The sequence below is a fragment of the Saccopteryx bilineata genome, chromosome 9 (genome assembly GCF_036850765.1).
Source record: "Saccopteryx bilineata isolate mSacBil1 chromosome 9, mSacBil1_pri_phased_curated, whole genome shotgun sequence".
Lineage (NCBI taxonomy): Eukaryota > Metazoa > Chordata > Mammalia > Chiroptera > Emballonuridae > Saccopteryx > Saccopteryx bilineata.
The window spans coordinates 51,050,666-51,060,484 of record NC_089498.1 but is presented as its reverse complement, the minus strand read 5'-3'; the positions used below and the strand labels follow the sequence as shown (position 1 = coordinate 51,060,484).

The 9,819-nt window shown below is 37.6% G+C and overlaps 1 protein-coding gene across 3 annotated transcripts in view; it reads left to right on the top strand.

Moving 5' to 3' along the window:
* The first annotated feature begins 1,538 nt into the window (after nucleotides 1–1,538).
* The window catches only part of A1CF (APOBEC1 complementation factor), a 98,812-nt gene continuing 90,531 nt past the window's right edge, over nucleotides 1,539–9,819 (top strand). For all 3 annotated transcript variants that reach the window (XM_066243388.1, XM_066243389.1, XM_066243390.1), the window contains exon 1: nucleotides 1,539–1,672. The gene's annotated coding sequence lies outside the window, so the exon portion shown is untranslated. The remainder of the gene's footprint in view (nucleotides 1,673–9,819) is intronic.

Sequence of the window (9,819 nt, the reverse complement as noted above, 5' to 3'; positions counted from 1 at the left end):
TTTCACAGGAGAAAACAACACTGCTTGGTGAGGGGGATCTACTCCCGAGGAAGTTACGGAAGCCTGTGTCTGTCACGCAGCCGTCTACCTGGGTGGAGCATGACTTTCCTTTACGTGTCACTCCAGGGGCACAGTTCCAAAGCAAAACAGTTGTTCCTGGGGATTTTTGTTAAACCTTGCCATGCGTTGCTCTGGGAGAGGCTGAGGTAAATCAAGACTTCCTGCATTTGAGAACTTAAAACTGTAGACAGGACTAGCAGTCTGACAGCGTTTCATTGCCTGTCTTATATTCCCAGATGTGCTTCCCTGACAAATTTTCCTCTGAGTCTATATCAGGGGTCAGGAACCTTTCTGGCTGAGAGAGCCATGAACGCCACATATTTTAAAATGTAATTCCATGAGAGCCATACAACGACCCGTGTACATTACATATTATCCAATAAAAATTTGGTGTTGTCCCGGGGGACAGCTGTGATTGGCTCCAGCCACCCGCCACCATGAACATAAGCAGTAGGAAATGAATGGATTGTAATATATGAGAATGTTTTATATTTTTAAAGTTATTATTATTTTTATTAAAGATTTGTCTGCGAGCCAGATGCAGTCATCAAAAGAGCCACATCTGGCTCGTGAGCCATAGGTTCCTGACCCGTGGTCTATATGATCGGGAGACTGCTCATTCTGTGCTTTTATATAGACAAACCACTTCTGCAAATAGTTGGGTACCAGAATATCAGATTCCTCTTACTAGCACTGAGGCCAACGGAGAGTATCTTCTACATCTAGTTTCGGGCCTGTGGTTTTATAAACGCTTACAATTTACTCAAAATTAGAAGGGTTTTAGTTTGTCTGTTTGTTTATTTGTTTAAGTAGGCTTGATTACCCTTAGAAATTTCCTCTATACACTCGAGCTTTTCCCAGCAAATATAGAATGTAGAGTTTATATCTTTAATAATGCTATTTCTCTATCCTTTAAGAAATGCAATGACCACTGAGATTTCAAGCAATCAACAACAGCCTTGGCTCTCGTATAACCCAGCACATAGCTTTCTCTTAAAATCTGAATAAGCAGCTTGTATAAAAAACATGCTTGCCCCAACTTGGTCTGACCCTATTTACTTGGTTATATAAATGCTTTGTGTATTTTACTTTTGTAAGCTAGCAGTTAGCTCCATACTTGACCTAAAACTCTACACTTCACTCCATGTTATACAGTGATACAAAAAGTGTAAAAAAAATATTATTCTATGTTATCTTAGGCTTAATATCATTCTGGCATAAGCAGAAAACAAGGAGCTAATATTAAAAAACAAAGCTTAGTTACCCAAGCTGCCTTGAGTTCTACTTTTAAATATATGTTGCTGAAATAGTTTCAAAATAGTATTCACATCAATGTTTTTAATGCAAAATTCATTGTCATTTTGTAAACAAATGACAATGTAGTTTTGTACATTCTATTTGGACTGTAGTGACCCAATTATCTGGTCAAAGTGCTGCATGGGTACAAGAGACAGGGTTAGTTAACGTTTAACTCCCAGGAATTGTAAACCAAACCTAAAGTCACTGAACCTTTGGAGTTTGATATGATGATTAGAGCATAGCCAGAGTGACACGTTGAATTCGCCATAATCAAGGAAACCTCTTCCGGGTGGGGATCTCTGAAATCACTCAGGTATGGTCCATGTGTTTTGCTTTTTTAAATTTCAAATCTGTCAAATTGTGCAGTGTGGATCAGTGGAAATGCAGTGAAACTACTTTTATCCTGTTCTATTATAGAGCCAAATTCAGGGATTTTTCTAGTTTGTTTGTATACTATGAAGCAACCTGAAAACAAAGGGAAAATATGAATGATTATATCATCTCAAAATGTGATGACAGCCATCTGTGGTTCCTTGATTTAATCATTTTCTGAGGATTAAAAAATATAGATTTACCACTTTAGGGTCAAGAGTGAGACTGATGTTTCTGAAGTTTATTTAGCAAGAACCAGACAGCAGGGAGAGTTGTAGGTGACTACCCTGCTTGCTCCCAGGGCCCCGGGAAATAAAAACATATTAACATCACTGGCAGATTCTGTATGGGTCATAATTTCTATTACACTTAAACTTCCTATATTCAATTATCTCTTTTTTCTCCTTTATCCTATATCTCCACCAAAAAAGAAGAAAATAATAATAAAAAAGACCATCTGGGCGAATTCTTGCTATTTCCTCTACCATTATTGTACCCACCAAAGGAAGCACACTTTGCATTCTAGCAAAACAAAACAAAACAAAAACAGTCATAGAAAATGGTTGCTTTTGAATGCGTTTAATCTCAATCCTGTTATGGCTAATTATTAGATCTTTTCCTTTCAGGATGGTTTGGGCAATTGTTCTGCAGTGGCTACAGTGAATATATTTTTATATAATCTTTTTGTTCACTCCAAAAAGATAATTCACAACCAGAATATGATGGTATTTTATCTAAAGAAATCAATTAGGGCACATATCGGTAATATCCCACTTCTACCAGAAATATCTAAAAGACTCTGATTGAAATACTATTGCTCCATGATTACCAAAGTAAGTTTCAAGGAAAATTGGTTTCAATCTAAACAAGTTTATTTATCATAGAACTTTTCAGATGTGTGTTGCATGTCTCGTAAAAGATGAAGAATTTATTATTTGTGTAGAATTTCTGTTTTCCAAAATATACATTGGCAAATTCAACTGTAGTTATAATTTAGGAGCAAAAATGTGTTGGTCTGGTCTGAAACATTCTTTGTAGTATGTGTCAAGATGCATAGAGTAGGTCTAAAAAGAAAAGCGAAATCACTTATTTGTCAAAGAACTGGGGCTTCCCTGCTGAATACAGAGTAATAAACAAATGACTTACAGGTTCATTTGTAAGAGCCAGATTTTCTGGAATAATATTGATACTGCCCAACTGAGACAATTCTCACATCTTATTATTCTAATTTATCATTTATCAAGTGTAAGGGCAGGGGGAGAATAGTTGGCAAGAAAAAAATTATAGTGGCAAAAAAAATAGTTATTTTAGGCAAATATAAAATGACATAATGAATACAAAAATACTGGCTATTCAGTTACTATTTCCAGCAAGGCTAATCCCACATTGGTTTTGTGTCATCTCGATGAAAATGACTCTATAATCAACTAAGTTGAGGAAATGGTGGCTACACATTACTACATGAATGTTTTGAGTAATAATAACAAGCATGTAGTAAGTGCTATATTGCCAAGTGCACTTAGCATTTTCCATGGATTTATTTCATGTTATTCTCAGAACAGCTCTATAAGGTAGATACTACTATAACATTTTACAAGTAATAAAATGGAAACTCAAATAAGTTACCTGTGAGGCTCAACATCCCCAGTTCAAGTGGCAGAGGCAGGTTCCCCAGCCAGGTGGTCTGATTCCAGAGCCAAGTGTGTCATTATTATACTGTACTCACAAGGACTGGAGGATTTACACTGTGTGCACATATGTTCGCTCATTGTAAATATTTAGGAGAATAGGCAATGTTTTGCTTCTTAAGCTTAATTTACCATAAAACATCTTCCAGGAACACCTGTAAACATCTCTTAGAAATGGTATTTCTAAGAACACAGATTAAGAAAGAACAAATCATTTTTATAGCCCATATAACATTTAGAACAACAGCAATTAAAATCATCACTGTTGAAATTATCACAATTAAAACAGGACCTTACAGTCTAGCCATCTCCATTCACACAGAACCATACCTATCTTAGAGACATTCCAAATTAATTATAGAATGAACACTGGACTTTTTCCATGATAGAGCTGGGTTGGAATGCCTGTACTTAAACTCCTTAGGTTTGTGACCTTGGGCATAATATTTAACTTCTCTTAATCTCAGATTCCTCAAATACAAAAGAGGTAAAATCTGGCCCACAGCATTTAGTGAGGAGTAAATGAGATGCAATAGCAAACAGTTTAGGATAGTTCCTAGCCCACAAGGAATTCAGCAAAACTCTCTTCCTTTTCCATTCCCCAGTTTATAACAAACTCCATAAAAATGTCCTAAAACTTTCTGAACCTACCCATTAGCTCCTCTTTGTCAATACATTACTAATGTAGTTTATATAAAAAAAATTATACATAAATAATGAAGTTTTGATTAGCTACAAATGGTAACCCTATTCCATTTACTCGGAGAAAGAAACAACCTATACCTTTCTTACTCTAACTAACAACAACAACAACAAAACAGTATACTTTAGAGAATGTTGTTCAAGAAAACTCAGTTAAAAGCCCAGTTCCCTTTTCATTTGAAGCCCGTAGGACACCCTGACAGCGTGTGTTCTTTTCATCACACAGTCAGTTTAGGTTAAAAATCCGTTTTAATAACTCATTTAAAATATCGTCATCTCTCAGAGAGCTGGATTGTATCTTGGGTACTATTGCACAATGGTTTTCATTACCTTGTGTGTCTCTAAATGACTCAATAAGTTCAAACAAGACGATATTGATCGACAGAGAATAAACACCATTTTATCTTACTCATGGAAACAGTAACCAAGCTCCTCTGAAGTGCAGTTCTGACAGCCCAAACTGCCCCCAGAAACCATCTACAGGACCAGCACCACCGCAGTGACATTCTCATCAGCAATCTTTGTCCCATCTGCTCCTGGGCCCAGTGCTGTACCAGCTAGGCCATTATTAGCAAAGCTTTACTGCCAGACCAGGCAGTGGTGCAGTGGGTGCAGCGTCGAACTGGGATGCGGAGGACCCAGGTTCGAGACCCCGAGGTCACCAGTTTGAGCGCAGGCTCATCTGGTTTGAGCAAAGCTCACCAGCTTGGACTCAGGGTCACTGGCTCGAGCAAGGGGTTGCTCAGTCTGCTGAACGCCCATGGTCAAGGCACATATGAGAAAGCAATCAGTGAACAATTAGGGTGTTGCAATGAAAACTGATGATTGATGCTTCTCATCTGTCTCTGTTCCTGTCTGTCCCTATCTATCCCTCTCTCTGACTCTTTCTCTGTCTCTGTAAAAAAAGGAAGAAAAAGAAACAAGAACAAAAAAACAAAGGTTTACTGCTGATCAGAGCAGGAAAGCTGGTTTATGATTTTATCCCATCAAACCTAGTCCAACCTAGGTTATCGGCATTTAAAAATGATTTAAATTTTTAACAAAAATTGTGTGTTGAATATTTTTGACTGACTCAAACCAAAAATTAAAATGTTTGTTTTTATAAAAATGGTTGTCTTAAGTAAAATATGCTGCTACCTTGAGCTCTCTGATTGATGTTTTTTTAAAAAAGAAAAACTGAGGTTTTATTTCCTCATACAAATATGTGTGTATAATTTTATACACATAAGTATTAATAATCATATGGAAAATATTTTTCAGATTTTGCTTTGGTCCCTGATAATATTCAAAGGGAAATAATAATAAGGATTAAGATAACCCCTCTAGTTTGCAAAGTTATAAACAATGTTCTGCCCCAGTCAGTAATACAGCTAAAGAGATTTTTTTTTCTATTTTTCCAAAGTGAGAAGTGGGGGAGGCAGACAGACTCCTTCATGATGCACCCAACTGGGGTCCACCCAGTATGCCCACCAGGGGATGCTCAGCCCCTCTGGGGTGTTGTTCCACTGCAACTGGAGCCATTCTAGCCCCTGAGGCAGAGGCCATGGAGCCATCCTCAGTGCCCAGGCCAACTTTGCTCCAATGGAGCCTTGGCTGCAGGAGGAGAAGAGACAGAGAGGAAGGAGAGGGGAAAGGGTGAAGAAGCAGATGGGTGCTTCTCCTGTGTGCCCTGGCCAGGGCCGACGCTCTACCACTGAGCAAACCAGACAAGGCTAAAGAGAATTATTAGTACATTATAATTTGGCCAGATGAAATGACTAAGTGAACAAATTGGTTTGCAAGTCAATAAAATACCACCTTCATTGATGTAATAAGGTCTTCTCTTCCTCCAGTAGTTAAAAAATGATCATTGTTTTGGGATGCACAATTGGTTGAAAGAATACCAGGCTTATCTGGCAGAATTAACTACTATAATAAATACATCACTTTTATAGAATATTTTAGTTTACAAAGCATTTTATACAAATAAACTTATTTAACTTTTTATAATGCCAAATTTCTTCCTAGTCAGTTTAGTATGCCTAGTTTCTTCAAGGGAATCGAGTTACTATTCATCATTCCACTTGTACAAAGCTAGTTAATTGAAAGATGCTCGAGCCCACAGTGTTGAAGCTTAGCTCTGCTTATGTAGCAAAGTGCTAATAATGCAGGAAGCCTTCAACTACTGTGCTTGACATTAACTGATTTGTTGATAAATTAAGAGATTAGACGAAACTGTGAAGAGAGTTCTTGAGGATCCACACAGAAAGTGAGCAGAAAACCAGTCCCATGCAGGTCCCAGTAGAAAACCCTAAAAAGGGTTAAACCAGTACAGATATAACTAACAGAGAAAGAAGTGAAGCAAGTGAGGATTTTATAGTATCTCCCAAAAGACTGGCATTATAGCTAAATGCAATTGTTGCTTATTTCTATTAACTCACCTTTGTTTGGTATTCTATCCAGCTATTCTATTAGGATTGTGTAGGACATATCTTTCCAGCTGGAACCTTCTGCATGAGATAAATTGGCTTATTAGATATACTAAACCCTAATACCTCTGATTACCTACAGAATTCAGAAATCAGAATCTGAGCTCATGGAGAGGGGAACATGTTGCCACATACAAATGTTTATCTCAGGAATTCTCCCTCTTGAAGATCTGTAACAGTGACTCACAGTTCAGACATTTACTACCAACCCATTAGAATTGGCACCTTATGATGATGGTAACAATGGAATTAATAATAGCTCTTACATCCTTATCTGGTTCCTGCCATGTGCCAAGCACATGAATTAATTTGTTCAATCCTATGGAATCATATGGACTAGGACAATTTGCTCCGTTATTTTTTTTTTCCAATAAAAAGGTTAAGTCCTAGAGACATGGACAAATTTGCCCAAAGTCACACAGTTTGTAAGTGGTAGAAAGAGAACTGAACTCCAGCAGCCTGGCACATAGCACACTGTAAACAGAGTCCAAATGGAACACTGAGAAGCACTGAATCTTAGCCTAGAAAGAAACTTTTAGGTCCTTTATTTAACAGAGAAAAGCTAAATGACTTTTCCGAGGATGAAAGATACTTTTTGTTAGGTAAGAACCCACGTGCAGGACTCCAACCCTCAGGTAGGCCCTTTCCACGCTACCACCTCCCATTGCACGGCATTTCTAACTCAGCCTGAATCACACCATTCTGGAAGACAGATTAGCGCAACCTCCATGGCTAAGAGGATGATTCCCTTTGCTCTGAGTCCCACAGTTTTCACTAAGCCCAGACTCACAGATGGCCAGCCAGGGGCTCAGTTAAAGGAGACCATTTGGTTACTTTGAGAGCCCACATGTCCAGATCACGGAGGAAAATGTGTGGAGGCATCTCTGAAACTACAAAGTAATTGTCCTGAATGACTTGCTCCCTCATACTGAAACCTTGCTAATGTTTGAAGAGGACACAGCACCTCCCACCTGGAATACATTTTCTTCTCCCCAGAGAAAGAATAATTGGGCTGCTAGGTTTCCAAATGCTGAGGGAGTCCCATATTTAAACTGACCTAATTTGTAGCTTTAAATTGAGACTCAAATGCTCCCAAATAGAAGCTCTACCAGTCTCAATAGAGTTATTCATTAAGATAATAAGAGTATGTTTTCAGAAGTTCCTTGTTAAAATACAAATTAGTTAGGATGCAGAGTGTGAGTGATAGGGGCATTCGGGAACACATTAACTTAAAATCACATAGCAGAATAGCTTGGTAAAGTCTTTGGGAATCGTACCAAGGACAAGCAAAGTTTTGATGGTGGTGAAGTGAAGATGTAGAGAAGAGGTGGTTCAGGAAGCTATAGAGAGGAAGTGTCTTGGGTAGCCAGACGATGGTATAAGGTATTTGAATGATGGGTATTTGTCTGATCTTTGAGAAAAAATTTATTTAACTTATTAAATAAGTTTGATTTATTATCAAACTCATTTCAGTACCACAGTTACCAGATAGTAATTCCTCCATGTCTCTGCCACATTATATAAATTACTTAACACAAGAGCCATGACTTAAATTGGAATCATCCAGGGAATGCCATTGTATGGCTCCTTGGGCTATTTTAAAATAAGAGGAAAGCCCTATAATGTCTAGAAACTCTTATTTTTATTTACCTTTCAAATAAGCCATAAAGCCAAAATTTTCCCATGATACTAATTTCTATATCTCGAGATTTCAAAGGATTTCCTAAAATCCAATGAACTAAAGCTCTTATTCCTAGTGTTAGCATGGCAAAGAGAGAGGCAATTATAATGTTAAAGCAGGGGGCTCTGGGTACACAATGGCTGGTCTAAAATCCTGGCTCCATCACTTACTAGCCATGTGAGCTTTATCAAATTATTTAACTTCTCTGTGTCTGTTTCCTCTTCTGTAAAATCAAAGTTGTTGGGAGAATCAGATCACAAATTACACATATAGTGTTTACAAAAATACCAACTAAGTAAGCATGCATAAACTTTAGCTATTGCAGCTATAATTCTCATTATATTTCTGTGTTAATTATACAATGCTTTACTAGAAGAAAGAGAGATTCTGAGGTCTACATGCAGAAAGTATTTTTTAGTCAGATGGCTTAGAAATTTACTATCTCCACTACTGACTTGTGGTGAAACTTTGGATCAATTTCTCCTTGACTCTATTGCTGTCTGTCCAAGGCAGAGATGTTCTCTATTACAGGCAGGGCCCCCTAATTAAGTTGGTCTAGAATGATTCCAAAGAACCTGGGTAATTTGCAAAGGAAGCTGAATAAACAACAGAACCCTAACACCAGAATGCAAATCTCTCAGGCTCTGTTAGTTTCCTAGTTACAACAAAAGTCCATCAAAGTACTCAAAGATGCAGACTGTTGAAGAATAGAAAGCTTGAACTAATACATCCTGCTCCCAGTCAGTCTCCTGCAAAGGCATGGAAGCAGACCCTTGAAGGGTGTATTATGTGGGGAGGAGCTAAATGGGGCATCAGAACTGCCATGGAATGGGCTGGTGTCAGTGTCTATTTAAAAGGAAGCAACTAGATGAAAGGGTACCAAGAAGATCTCTTGGGATTCTTATGTTAACTTACCCATTAAGAATTGATTTATTGATTCTTTAAGTTCAGCAGTGTCCCTAAAATCAAGAAACCCATGAAGGGTTCTCCAGAGCTGCCATCACAATCCTGGAATAAGTGACCACTCCCTTCTCCAAGACTCTGACTTTGCTAGAAAATCAATATTATTTACAATGCTAAATTAGGACTTCCTGATTGGCAGGAAAATTATCCTATTTATTTTTCAATTCCAAGATGTGTTATATATATATAACCAATGTGCAATACTGTTTGTTAAATAAAAGATCAACCTAATTAGAGAAAGAAGGAAAAGGTAGAAGAAAAGAAAGAAAAATGTTGAGTGCCATGTACCAAGCTCTGATCTCTATACTCATTCTATCCTTTTGGGTCACTATAACAACTCTATTGGATTTATTAGCCCCAATTTCAAAATGAAGAACCTGGGAAATGATTAAATAACTTGACTCACGTTTTCAAAGTTCCTAGGTGGTAGAACCCCGACATTGGAACCTATGTCAATTTGAATCCATGATTTCATAGTTTTCCTATTATGACACCCTCCTATTTGTGAATCAGTAATGAACAACACAGAGTAAAATATTGTGTTGTTCATTTATGAAACTAGAAAATTAGAACCAAAAAAAGTCTA